Source organism: Alligator mississippiensis, chromosome 15 (genome assembly GCF_030867095.1).
Source record: "Alligator mississippiensis isolate rAllMis1 chromosome 15, rAllMis1, whole genome shotgun sequence".
Classification (NCBI taxonomy): Eukaryota; Metazoa; Chordata; order Crocodylia; family Alligatoridae; genus Alligator; species Alligator mississippiensis.
This window is the reverse complement of record NC_081838.1, coordinates 12,084,281-12,098,758: the sequence shown is the minus strand read 5'-3', so window position 1 is coordinate 12,098,758 and position 14,478 is coordinate 12,084,281.

Below are 14,478 nucleotides of genomic sequence, written 5' to 3'. Positions count from 1 at the left end.
CTGAAAAATGGGGAGTCACCAAGGACAGATAAAAAGCAGTGAAAAGTGACCCTCAGCGGCGCCCTCTTGATCTCCAATTTGACCTGTCCAGCCAGAAGGACCAGCCGGTGACCACCTTCTGGAGGATAACACCATGCTGGAAGAAGCCTCGACTGGCCATCGATGGCAGACTCCAGCACTTGTCGGATAGGTATACCCGATGCTATTGTGTGTGTGTGTGTGTGTGTGTGTGTGTGTGTGTGTGAGGGGACCAGCCACAAAGTTTATGATTTGACTTCATTACAATGTTTCAATCCACCTAATAAACCAGAATATAAGGATCCCGAGTTGGACATTTGTAGCCAACATCTGGAGGGGCTGGACATGTTCAAATCAGCAGGTCCAGATGCTCTCCACCCCAGGGTGTTGAGGGAATTGGCAGGGGTTATTGCCGGGCCCCTGGCATGGCTTTATGAGCACTCATGGTGCTCTGGCCAGGTGCCAGGTGACTGGAAGAAGGCCAATGTGGTGCCCATCTTTAAAAAAAGGGGAGAGGTAGGGCCTGGGAAACTATAGTCCCATAGTCTTACTTCAATCCTGGGGAAACTCTTTGAGAAGATAATCAAGGAGCACATCTGTGATGGGCCAGCAGAAGGGATGATGCTCAAGGGCAACCAGCACTGTTTCACTAGGGCCAGGTCCTGTCAGACCAACCTGATTGCCTTCTACGACCAGGTCACAAAAGCATTGGACGCAGGTGTCATGGTGGATGTAGTCATTCTGGACTTCAGCAAGGCCTTTGACACTGTCTCCCACCCCATTCTCATTAATAAAGTAGATGACTGTGGCATTGATGCCTATACAGCACACTTATAAGCTGGGAAAATCCCTTCTTGGACCATGGTGCAGAAAGAGATCTTGGAGTCATCATTGACTCCAAGATAAACATGGGCCGCCAATGCGAGGTCACAGTCAGTAGGTCTAACCGTACCTTGTTGTGCATGCACAGATGCACTCAAGCAGGGCCAAGGAGGTGATTCTCCCCCTCTATGAGACACTGGTCAGGCCGCAGTTGGAGTAATGTGTTCAGTTCTGGGCATCGCACTTCAGGAGCGATGTGGACAGCATGGAGAGGGTCCAGAGGAGGGCCACCCGCATGATCCAGGGACAGCAGAGCAGACCCGACGAAGAGAGGCTATGGGACCTTAACCTGTTCAGCCTTCACAAGAGAAGGCTGAGGGGGGACCTGGTGGCCATCTAGAAACTCACTAGCGGAGACCAGCGGGGTTTGGAAGAGACAATGTTCCCCCTAGAGGCCCCTGGGGTAACAAGGAATAACAGCCACAAGTTGCTACAGAGTAAGTTTAGACTAGACATCCGAAGTCACTACTTCACCGTCAGGGTGGCTAGGAGCTGGAACCAACTTCCAAGGGAAGTAGTGATGGCTCCTACCCTGGGAGTCTTTAAGTGGAGACTTGACGTCTACCTGGCTGGGGCCATTTGAGCCCAGTTTTCTCTCCTGCCCAGGGCAGGGGGGTCAGACCTGATTATCTACAAGGTCCCTTCTGACCCTACTTCTATGAATCTATGCAGTCACTCTGCCCAGCATTGCTCCGGCAGTGCAGAGGACCAGACCTCAGAGCAGCTGTGACCCTCCCAGGTGCTCCCCCCGCATTGGGTTAGGCCCGTCCCAGTGCAGCCCCAGCGTAGGGGTGTATGTGAGGTTAGGGGTGTGTGACTGTAGCATAGAATCACAGAAACTACGGTGAGAAAGGCCGCAGGCAGTCACACCTAGCTTAAACCCCTGCTCAAGGCAGGATCAGCTCTGTCTAAACTGTCCCAGACAAGGGCTTGTCTAATATCTCCTTAAAAACTCCCAAGGATGAAGACCCCACAGCCTCTCTAGGTGTCTGTTCCAGCTTTGAACCACGCTCAGGTTGAGAAACCTGCCTAATACCCAACCACATTTCCCTTGTTCAGCGTAAGGCCATTGCTCCTTGCCTGGTCCTCCGTGACCACAGAGAATCCCCACCCTCTTTGTAAGCAATCTGCAGGCATTTGAACACTGTTCTCAAATCCATGCTCAGTCTTTTCTCCAGACTAAATAATCCTTTAAGACTTTCCTTGTAAGTCATGCTTCCCAGGCCTCTAATCATTTTGGTTGCTCTGCATTGGATTGAAGTGCAGTTCCCAAAGTGGGACACAGTACTTCAGGGGAGAAGAGGAATCGCTTCCCTTGACTCGTAGGTGACACTCCTGTTAACACGTCCCAGGATGCTAACGCCTTGTTTTGTAAAACTGGCACACTACTGCCTCATATTCAATGTATGGTCCACTATAATCCCCAGACACTTCTGATCACTGCTGCAGCCATGCCAGTCATTTTCTGTGTGACCCACTCCAGCATCCTCCGCAAGTGTGCAGCTCTGGTGAACCCAGAGTCATCTGTGTAGATCAGAGCAGTCCCGGGGCTGCTCTAGGTCCCACCCTAGCTGGCAGGGAACTGAACGCAGGGCCGAGGAACTGCTCCTAGCAGCCCTCATGGGGCTTCTCCTCAGTCCCACCCTGTAGAAACCAATGGCCTGGAGCCTGTGTGAGGAAGCAGGGGAGTCACTGAGACCCTGCTGACTGAGGGTGAGTCAGTTCCCTTGGGAGAAAAGCAGCCTAATGCAAGGCACTGAGGTGTCTGACTGGGAGGACACTGCCTCACAACTGCCATCTCCTGACAGCAGAGCCCCTCGCTTATCAGGCTGTGCCATGCGGTTCTGCGTATGACAGGCTGATGAAGGGTTTATAAGCAATTTCCCCACCATCCAACCAGGAGCTATCACTTTCTATGGGGGTGGGGGGTGTTGGGCTTTGACCTTTGCAAGGCACAAAGGTGTGTTCACATCTCACTGGCGATAAGTCAGAGCAGTTGTACCATGACAAAATTAGTGATTAGCAGGAAGCCACTTGAGATTACCTGGAAGCCCACAGCCCTGTTCATTTCCTTATCATAATTCAAACAGTCTTTTTAGATTCATAGAATCATAGAAGTAGGGTGGGAAGGGACCTTGTAGATCTTTAAGTCTGACCCCCTGCTCAGGCAGGAGGGAATCATGGCTCAAGTGACCCCAGTCAGGTAGACATCGAGCCGCTTCTTAAAGACCCCCAGGGTAGAAGCCAGCACCAATTCCCTTGGAATTCAGTTCCAGATCCTAGCCACCCTGACTGTGAAGTAGTTCCTACGGAAGTCTAATCTAAACCTGCTCTCCAACAACTTGTGGCCGTTATTCCTTGTTATCCTGGGGGCACTAGGGGAAACAAGGTCTCCCCCAAACCATTCTGGTCCCCCCTAGTGAGTTTATACATGGTCACAAGGTCCCTCCTCAGCCTGCTCTTGTGAAGGCTGAACAGGTTCAGGTCCCGTAGCCTCTCGTTGTAGGGTCTGCCTTGCTATCCCAGGATCATGCGGGTGGCCCTCCTCTGGACCCTTTCGATGTTGTCCACGTCCCTCTTGAAGTGGGGTGCCCAGTACTGGACACAGTACTCCAGCTGTGGCCTGACCAGTGTCACGTAGAGGGGGAGGATCACCTCCCTGGCCCTGCTTGAGATGCACCTGTGGATGCACGATAAGGTCTGGTTAGCCCTGCCGACCGTGACTTCGCATTGGTGGCCCATGTTCATCTTGGAGTCAATGATGACTCCATGATCCCTTTCTGCCTCCATGCTCCAAGAAGGAAGTTTCCCCATCCTATAAGTGTGCTGCTGGTTACTACTGCCCAAGTGCAGCACCCTGCACTTGTCAGTATTGAAACGCATCCTGTTTTTGTTAGCCCACCCCTGCAACCTATTCAGGTCTTTCTGCAGTCTTTCTCTCTCTCCCAGCCAGCCCACCTCACCCCAAATTTTGGTATCATCAGCAAATTTGAACAGGTTGCTTTTCACCCCATCGTCCAAATCACTGATAAAGAAATTGAACGGTCCAGAACAGAGGACCGAGCCCCTGGGGACTCCGCTGCCCACTTCCCCCCAGGTCGAATATGACCTGCCCACCACCACCCTCTGAGTACGACCGTTCAGCCAATTTGCAATCCATCTGACTCTTTAGGCATCGATGCCCCAGTTGCCTAGATTTTTAATGAGGATGGGGTGGGAGACAGTGTCAAAGGCCTTGCTGAAGTCCAGAAAGACTACATCCACCGCGACACCTGCATCCAATGCTTTTGTGACCTAATTGTAAAAGGCAATCAGGTTGGTCTGACATGACCTGCCCCTAATGAAACCATGCTGGTTGCCCTTGAGCATCATCCCCGATGCCAGCCCATCACAGATGTGCTCCTTGATAATCTTCTCAAAGCGTTTCCCCAGCATTGAGGTAAGACTGATGGGACTATAGTTGCCCGGGTCCTCCCTCCTCCCTTTTTAAAAAGATGGGGACCACATTGGCTATCTTCCAATCATCTGGCACTTGGCCTGAACACCATAAACCATTACACCAGGATAGAAATTCCCCTTATTTATCTACTGGTATCTGAGCCCTTTTCTGTTTCGTCCCACAGACAGCCCAGCAGTTTCTTTCCATCCCCAGATACTGGTGTCTGAGACCTTTCCTATCACTTTCTATTTGGTGGACGGGTGGTGGGGGTGGTGGGTTGGGCCAGGCACAAAGGTGTGTTCATATCTCACTGGCAATAAGTCAGAGCAGTTGTATCATGACAACATTACTGATTAGCAGGAAGCCACTTGAGATTACCTGGAAGCCCACAGCTGTGTTCATTTCCTTATCATAATTCAAACAGTTGTCTTGGAACCATAACACCAGGATAGAAATTCCCCCTATTTATCTACTGATATCTGAGCCCTTCCCTGTTTGCTCCCACACACAGCCCAGCAGATTCCTGCCATCCCCAAAGCATCCATGCAAGGGCTTTCCAGGAGCTGAAGGAGCCAGGCTTCCCTGGCCCAGCCCCTGGCTGCAGCCTCTACCTGCCCAGGGAGGAGCAGTTGTTCCCTCTTCATGCCTGCCTCTGCCTCCTTCTGCAGCTATCATCAATCACCTGGTCTGTCGGAGCAGTAGCGCCTTCCTGTACCACGGGGTCAGTAGTCCTCTGTAGTCTGCAGAGTCCAGGAGCTCTGTGGGGCAGGGGCTATGCAGCCAGGTTGGCAGCATCCAGCTGGGTGCCAGGGAGGCTGAGCTCCGCTCCCTTCCCTCCCCCAGCCCCAGCACAGGCCCAGCACCTCCAGGCCTACCAGTCTGTTCATTTGTCTGCTGCAGCCCCCAGTCAGTAATACACCTGGCCTTATCTCTGGTACAGCCAGGAGTGCCTGGGACAGCTCTCACCTGGGTCATCTTCAGGAACTGGAACGAGGACACGGGGAGCTGGAAACGTGAACTGTGCAGCTGGGGCACAAGAAGCAGCGCTGCTGGCTCTGTGGCAAGGAGCAGGCACCTCTGTGCTCTGTTCATGGAAAGGGAAGCAGCAAACAGCCTATGCCAGCAGCTCTGGCCACCGGCCCAGGGGCATTTGTTGGTAGGTGCCTAACAGCAGAACTGGCCGCCCTGTGCTGGGCCCTGCTGCTGCCCCGTGCTGGGTTGGGAAGTGCTGACCTTGTGCACTGATGCTTCCCATCCCCTCAAGCTCCAGCAGAGCAGAGAGCTGTAGGGAGAAGACACTGGTCAAGCACTACTCAAACTCAGGCTGAATGTGACACTGCCTGCGACAGCACGTGGGGGGAAAAGAGTTGTTAGAGCAAGGCCACCTCCTGCACAGCAGCGCCAGCAGGCAGGCTTCAAGCTGAGGCAGGGCAATGTGGGCTGCAGGAATGGGGCCTGATCCTGGCTGCGGTGCCCTGGGTGTCCTTGGGGCAGTCACCTCAGCCCTCCCTGTCTCACTTTCTCCACCTGTATGTAGTGGCACACTGCTTCTATGCACACTTGCCTTGTGGGTGTAGTAAGGTGTTTCTTGGCTGGCATTTGCACAGGACTTTGGGCAAGCAGAAGGGTCTCTGAGTCGTCAGCAGCCTCACGTGTGATGTCCCTAAGAGCGCGCCAGGACCATAAGTGGTGAAGCAAAACTAGGTCTTTGTGTGTGCAAGGGCTCCTCAGTGGGTGTGGGGCCGGGCAGGGTGGCTGTGGGTGGGAGCTGGGAGCAAGAAGGGGCCTTGGCAGGAAGAGGGGTGAGAAACAACAGCACAGAGCATGTGGGGAGAGCAAGGGCACATGCAGTGGCTTCTCTCTGGAGTCCAGCTGCTTTCCCCAAATCTCAGGCCTTCCTGGGACCTGCCCCTCCTTCTCCAATCCTGTCCGTCCTGCTGCAGGGGCAGGCGGGGGGCAGGGTGACAGCGGTGGTGGCTTCTGTACACCACTGGGGGCTGCCTCCCACTGCAGGGGAGCAGAGAGATGTTAGGGTGGGGAGGGCTGGTGGGTTTAGGGGAGCCAAGGGAAGGCTCCCCCTGCCCACGGTGCACAGCAGAGCTTGCAGCACTGGCTTGCCTACCAGCGCTGTGGTGCACGGGTGGGGCTGGGGAGTTCGGCCCCCAGGTTCCCCTTTTGCACCCTCTTTTCCCCAGCCTATGCTGTTTTGAATAAAGAAGACCTATTCTGTATGTTGTATTCTGACACGCACTGCCACTTTGCCTTACGTTGAAGACAAATATAGCCAACTTTAATTAAGGCTGCTTCTGCCATTTTAAAGGTCTCTCCAGTGTAATTTAAGTGACCCGTCTAGACTGCTTTAAAATGGCAAAAATTGGATCTGTGATCGATCCACTACTGAGAACCACCACAGCTGCCCGGGGCGGGGCGGCCTGTCCCGGTGCCGGGGGCGCCCGGCTGGAGGCGAGCGGCGCGGGGGCCGGTCCCGCGGGTCCGGGACAGGGAGTCCGCGGTAGCGGCCGGGCCGGGCTGGGGACCGAGTAGCTGCCAGAGCCCCGGAGCTGATGCTGCTTTATGCAGAGCTTAGGTCCGTTTCTCAATCTGTGGTACCCATACCCCTGGGGTTATGCGAGACCCAGGCAGGGCGGGACCCGGGCACAGAAAACCCCTGTAGCAAGGTGGTACCGCTACTCCCACTGTCACTGCCAGGTTCACCTCCAGCCACTCGCTCCCACAGCCAAGCCGGCCACAGGCTGCTGCAGGAGAGGGAGGGTGGGCCCACAGATACCCATGCACTTCCTGCCGAGAGGCAGGTAAGTTCTCTTTCTTTTTTTATCTTGCCTGGTCTTTTGGGGGGGAATGAGCAGACAGAGACCCCCCAGAGTGCGGGAGGGTAGGGTGCTTCCCTGCTCCCTCCTGCACCGTGGGGATTGGCTCCATGACCCTGCCTGCGCGGTGCCCAATTCACTGCTGGCAGGAGGTCTGGCAGTGGCACCAGGCTCTTCCCAGCTGTCCGGGCAGACTGCCTTGATGGGAGAGGATATGCTGCATGCCCGCCCCCCGCCCTCCAGCACCGCTGCTCCTGAACACAGGCAAAAGCCCTGTGCCGCCGCCCATCCCCACCTATAGCCAGCCTGGGCTCTGGGGCAACTGCAGCAGGGAGTCTGCAAACAGCTGTGCAGTCACCGGAGCCTGGTGCATGCGCCTCAAAGTCGAGAGTGGGTTTTATCCTCGCTCTCTGCTGTGATGCACACGTGCGGGCACCGCCAGCACAGAGCTGATGCCTCAGGGCTGTGCTGCTTCAGGCCCAGCCATGCCCCTCCCCAATCTGCTCTGAGCAGTGAGATGCTGGAGCCTGAAGCAGCTCCTTCAGGGCCTCCTGGCTGCAGCCAGCCCAGACTCTGGGTAGCTGCTGCCAGCCACAGAGCCCAGGCTGCTTGCAGCAGGCCTTGCAGCCTCCCAGCTGCCTGCTGGGAGCAACCCAGGCTCCATGGCAGGCAGCACCTGCCTAGAGCATGGGCTGGTGGTGGCATGCCATGCTTGGCACGCATGTTCGAGGGGTTGCTGACCCCTACCCTACAGACTTACCTCACTGCGCTGAGGGCCTTTGCTTCTCCCCATCACCCTGCTGCAGTGGCCCCAGAAGCAGCCGACACCACCTGCCTGCACCACAATCAGGGTTGCTACCTGTTCTCTCCCTCTCAACTATGGCAAAAAAGTTGGCACGCTGCGCAGTTCCCCAGCAATAATTTGGCATGCCATGCTTTTTGCAACACTGGGTTCAGCCCTTCTAGCTTTGGCCAACATCACCTCTAGCCCAGGTACATGCTCAAGCACACCTGGTGTAAAAGGTAGCAACCCTACCCACACCACACGAGACATCTGTCATATCACGGCCTTATATTCGGAACCCTTCTTCCAACCTATGGCACACCTTAGTCTGTACATATAAAATCCCCTGGAAAATTGAGTGTTGGGTACTTAGTAAAATTTTCAGAAGTTAGAGGGTACTTGCTACTTAAAAGGTTGAGAAATACTGGCTTAGATTATGAACTGTTTGGGCAGGGCCTGGACTAGATGTGAGCTCAGGATGCCCCTCCCAGCCCCACTGCTGGGATTAGTCCTCTAAAGCAATGTTTTTAAGCAGCTCCCAAGCTGCTGTATGGTTTTTACATTAGGACTGCTCCTTTCAACTTCTTTCTGACTAACTAACTTCCTCATTCTTATGTAATTTCTCTTCCTAAAGTTGCATATTAATGAGGAGGACTTTGATCTCCATCTCTTAGTTTCCATATTAACCACACATACACCCTTGCCCCAACTCAGCTACTTTAAATGCATTCATCAGTTTGAAAATGTGTGTGTAACAACACCGTTCAGTGGTTTATAAAGGCAGCTGAGTCTTCTACGCTGAAGCACTGGACTCTGCTGCCCCACCCTCATTACAAGGTTGGTGGCTACATTCTGTGCCAGCTGCAGTGCTCAGTAGGAGTAGCCCCATGTAGGGCACATTCCAGTCATCTGCCATTGAGGTTACAAAGCCATGGTTGATATCAGCCATATCAGAGCATGAAAGAAAGAGCCAAAGCCTTCTCATTCAATGGGAGTTGGTGAAATTTGCTCCTAGCCCTTGCTGCTTTTTTGGAAACTAAGGTACAACAAAGGATCCAGCAGCACCACATGGCTGTGGGCCTGAGTAATAATAAGGGGAGGCTGAACCCCATCAATGATGGGTACGCCAGTTCTCTCCAGGTAAAGCAGTCAGCTCACCACCATTGCCTCTGTCCTCTCTGGGTTTAGCTTCAGTTGTTTCACCCACATCCCATCCCCAGCTGCAGCCAGGTACTGGGAAAGGACCAAGGCAGTGCAGACCAGGTCAGGAAAGAGAGTTAGGGTTTGGTGTCACCAGCATGCTGATGACACTTCACTCCAGATCTGTGCATGATTTCACCCAGCAGCCTCATATATAAATTGAACCAGAGGGCCACCAAGATGGACCCCTGCAGATCCAATAGGAATGGTCCCACGGGCACACTAGGTATTCTCACTTTACCATCACCTGGGACTTTCCTAGAGGCTAATCTAGAGCAGACCTATAAATACGCACTACATCATGTAAATGCTTTATCAGCCTCTCAGTGTCAAGTGTATCAAAGGCCTCTGAAGGGTCTAGCAGGAACAAGTAGTAGGATGAAAGTGCTAGACTTTAGGAAAGCTGATCTCAATGCACTCAGGCGATTAGTCAAGGACGCACTGCAGAGTAGGAGTTTTGAAGGGATGGGAGCCCAAGAAGGGTGGCTGTGCCTTAAGGAAACGATCCTTCGGGCACAAAGCAAGACGATCCCCGAGCGAGGCAAAAAAGGGAAAGGGGCCAGGAGGCTTCCCTGGCTGACCAGAGAAATCCAGGGCAGCCTAAGGGCCAAAAGGGGAGCACATAAAAAGTGGAAACAGGGTGAGATCACCCCTCCTCTGCTCGTGCTTGTAGGGAGGCAGTTAGGCGGGCCAAAGCTACCATGGAGCTGAGGATGGCAACCCAAGTAAAAGACAACAAGAAATTGTTTTTTAGATATATTGGGAGTAAAAGGAAGGCCCAGGGAGGAATAGGACCACTGCTAAATGGGCAGAAACATTTGGTGACAGATAGGGGGGACAAGGCTGAACTCCTCAATGAGTTCTTTGCCTCAGTGTTCCTAAGCGAGGGGCACGACAAGTCTCTCACTGGGGTTGTAGAGAGGCAGCAGCAAGGCGCCAGACTTCCATACGTAGATCCTGAAGTGGTGCAGAGTCACTTGGAAGAACTGGATGCTTTTAAATCGGCAGGCCCGGATGGGCTCCATCTGAGGGTGCTAAAGGCACTGGCCGACATCATTGCAGAGCCACTGGCGGGAATATTTGAACGCTCGTGGCGCACGGGCCAAGTCCCGGAGGACTGGAAAAGGGCTAACGTGGTCCCCATTTTCAAAAAGGGGAGGAAGGAGGACCCAGGCAACTATAGGCCAGTCAGTCTCACCTCCATCCTTGGTAAAGTCTTTGAAAAAATTATCAAGGCTCACATTTGTGAGAGCCCGGCAGGGCAGATTATGCTGAGGGGAAACCAGCATGGGTTTGTGGCGGGCAGATCGTGCCTGACCAACCTAGTCTCTTTCTATAACCAGGTTATGAAAGGCCTGGACACAGGAGGAGGGGTGGATGTCGTATACTTAGACTTCAGGAAGGCCTTCGATACGGTATCCCACCCCATACTGGTGAACAAGTTAAGAGGCTGTGACGTGGATGACTGCACAGTCCGGTGGGTGGTGAATTGGCTGGAGGGTTGCACCCAAAGAGTCGTGGTAGATGGGTCGGTCTCGACCTGGAAGGGTGTGGGCAGTGGGGTCCCGCAGGGCTCGGTCCTTGGACCGATACTCTTTAATGTCTTCATCAGCGACTTGGACAAGGGAGTCAAATGTACTCTGTCCAAGTTTGCAGATGACACAAAGCTATGGGGAGAAGTGAACACGCCAGAGGGCAGGGAACAGCTGCAGGCAGACCTGGATAGGTTGGACAAGTGGGCAGAAAACAGCAGGATGCAGTTCAACAAGGAGAAATGCAAAGTGCTGCACCTAGGGAGGAAAAATGTCCAGCACACCTACAGCCTAGGGAATGACCTGCTGGGTGGCACAGAGGTGGAAAGGGATCTTGGAGTCCTAGTGGACTCCAAGATGAACATGAGCCGGCAATGTGACGAAGCCATCAGAAAAGCCAGTGGCACTTTATCGTGCATCAGCAGATGCATGACGAATAGGTCCAAGGAGGTGATACTTCCCCTCTATCGGGCGCTGGTCAGACCGCAGTTGGAGTACTGTGTGCAGTTCTGGGCGCCACACTTCAGAAGGGATGCGGATAACCTGGAGAGGGTCCAGAGAAGGGCAACTCGTAGGGTCAAGGGCCTGCAGACCAAGCCCTACGAGGAGAGACTAGAGAAACTGGACCTTTTCAGCCTCCGCAAGAGAAGGTTGAGAGGCGACCTTGTGGCTGCCTATAAGTTCATCACGGGGGCACAGAAGGGAATTGGTGAGTATTTATTCACCAAGGCGCCCCCGGGGGTTACAAGAAACAATGGCCACAAGCTAGCAGAGAGCAGATTTAGACTGGACATTAGGAAGAACTTCTTCACAGTTGGAGTGGCCAAGGTCTGGAACGGGCTCCCAAGGGAGGTGGTGCTCTCCCCTACCCTGGGGGTCTTCAAGAGGAGGTTAGATAAGCATCTAGCTGGGATCATCTAGACCCAACACTCTTTCCTGCCTATGCAGGAAAAGGGGGTCGGACTCGATGATCTATTGAGGTCCCTTCCGACCCTAACATCTATGAATCTATGAATCTATGAAGAGGAACTGTGTCTCTACTGATCTCCAAGTGAAAGGATTCCACTAAGGGCACAAGCACAGGATCCATACTACATGGAAGGTGAAAGCAGCAAGATCATAAGGTCCTGGAATCCAAGGGGATCCTGAAGCACCTGGAACTGTTGTTCCTCTGTCCAAACAAAGGGTGTTGGAGATGGCTTGGGGAGGGAGCACGAAGCAATGTTTTGTGTGTTTGAGTAGGGACCAGGCAATCACCAGATAAAAAAACTTCCATAACCCTGCCCTAAACTCATGGGTGCTGCCTTTGCCACGGTGAAGCAGGTCTGGCTCTTGGTAGTGGTCATGGCAGCCACTGCTGGATGGATTTACCCTGCACCATTTTCTTCAGTCTGCCAAGGCTACTCCCTCATAGGTGCCTGTGCTGCCTGTGTTGCTGTTGGACGCCACAGGAGGCTACTTCCAGAGGACTGTCATGTGGTCTTGGCTTCCTGGATCTGTTTGCTGTAGTCTGCCTGGGTCCAGTTGCCCTCTTGCTCTGGGTCTGATATGCTCAGATCATGGCCTCCCAACCTTGCTTGCCTATGAGTATTAATCTTGGCCTCCGATCTCCCTCCCCATGCCTCAGGTTTCACCCAGTTCCAGGTATTGCAACAACCTGCATCTTAGGCCCCAGCACCTTTTCTTTGTGCTCTGATCTTTACAGCGTAGGCTACTTTCCTATGGCTGTGGCTTCTCCACTCGCTCTGGCCAAGTCTTTTGGCTTCAGCCCATCAGCCTCAGTCTTGACCTTCCACGCCTCAGGCTCCATCTCTCTCTGGGCTCCCGATCCAAAATGATCTCAGTCTCTCCTGGGTTTTGTCCTTCTGTTCTAGATGAGCCTCTCCCAGCCTTGGTCTTTTGTAGTCGGGCATCAGGTTCTCCCTGCCCTGACCCAACCCAGGCCTGCTTAGCACAAGCGGCTCCACACAGTGCTTCTGGCACCCTGCTGCACGGCCTCCTGGCCGACCGTACAAGTCACAATCTGAAGCTCCAGTTCTATCCAGAGCAAAAATGTTAAGCAGATTGCTTTGCTTCACATGAAACTTCATCCAGAGTCACTGTCCCACAGCACCTTATCATCTCTCCCCCCAGCTCCTTAGGATATATTTTACCTGCAGATCTATCCACAACAGCCTCTCTCCTCAGGAGCTCTTCATCCTGCAGCAGCCAGAGCCGAACCAGCATCCCTGGCCACAAGAGCTCCAGCCCATCACAGGGTGCGGGGGTTCAGTCTGTTCCTCTTGCACCATGAGATGCTTACTGTGGAGTTGTCCAATTAGCTCCATAGTAATCTATCTCCATCTACATGTGTGGATCTATTAGACCCTTGCAAACTGATTGAGTTCTCCATTGGTTAGTACTGCTCTATACAAGCGCTCTGCTTTGGTAGAGTTATCTACTCCACCGCAATGCTAGTGGAGGTGCTAGCCTGTCCTGGCTGTGGTATGAGGGTCCTACAGTGTGGGACTGCCTGCTACCTCTCATTTCTAGCTACTCCCCTCCCCCGCCGTGTTATGTCTCCTTTCACACTGCTTCCAACAACACCAATCATAGGAGGATTAATGGGGCCCCAGACCAACCAGAGGCCCTGGCTGTGGCTCGCTTTTCATCGGCAGGGAAGCTAAAGCCATGGTTTTAAGCCTGACACTTTTTGGGGGGCTCCTAGCTGGTGGGACAAAACTTGCAGTGCTGCCAGGCCCATCAGCCAGCCAGTGGTGGGGAGACAAATATGTCACCAAATTTAATACCATAGATTTCACTTCCATGCAGAGAAACAAGCCACAAACACAGCCTCTCCACCAATCAGTGGTGGGTGTGGCCAGGGAACCTGCAGCAGTAAAGTAGCTCCTGGCCACACCTGCAGCAGAACAGCCAGGCAGGCTCCATCCTACATGTGAGTCTCTCGTGGGGTAGGGGTGTCGGGGAGGAAATAGGTGTTTTGAGGGAGGAAGATTGAGGCCTCCTTGGTGAAGGAGAGAGTGGGGCAGGGGCAGGTGCTTCCAAGCCGGAGTGGTAAAAGTGGTCATGGGGCTGGGAGCAGGATGGAACTGGAGGTGCCTGGGTCGTGGGAGCCATCCACCACCCTTGACCCCCCGCTGTCGTGTGCTCCCTGAAGGGACGCACGGAAAATGTTTGCCCGCTGCTTGTGCGTGTGGGATGAGGGTGGGATGCCCACTGTGAGCTTGGGGTCAGGGGCTTTGCTGGCCTCTTCCTGGTAGGGGGGCTGGGCAGGGGCAGATGGGGGTGGGTCAGGCTCAGCTGTGCAGCAGCAGCACTGGGAGGGGTGGCTACTGGGGGGCTATGGGGAATTTTCGTATGAACATAGTCCCTCAAGCTCTGCCAGCACCTCCTGTGCTTGGGGTACTCCATGCAGGGCTCCCAAAGGAAAGGCAGCAGAGTGGAGCCCTGAGCAGGGAAAAGTTCTGAGATGGGCTTGGAGGGCTATGGCCAGGCCAAAATTCCAAGTAGCCCCCCACCCCCCCATCCCTGAGCTGCCCCTGCTGCCCATCCCATGCAGCTGAGCCTGACCTGAGCCTAGCCCTGCTCCTGCCCCCAGCCCAGGAAGAGGCTGGCACAGCCTCTACCCTTGAACCTGCAGCAGGCAGCCTACTTTCACCCCACACAAAAATCGGGGGGCGAGGGGGGTACATGGTCCTTGTGCCTTCCCAGAGATGTGCACAACCACGGGAGCTGGCCCACCATCTGCAACCCCTGGGTAAGCCTCCAAAACAGGCTTGCCCTCCCCAGAGGCAT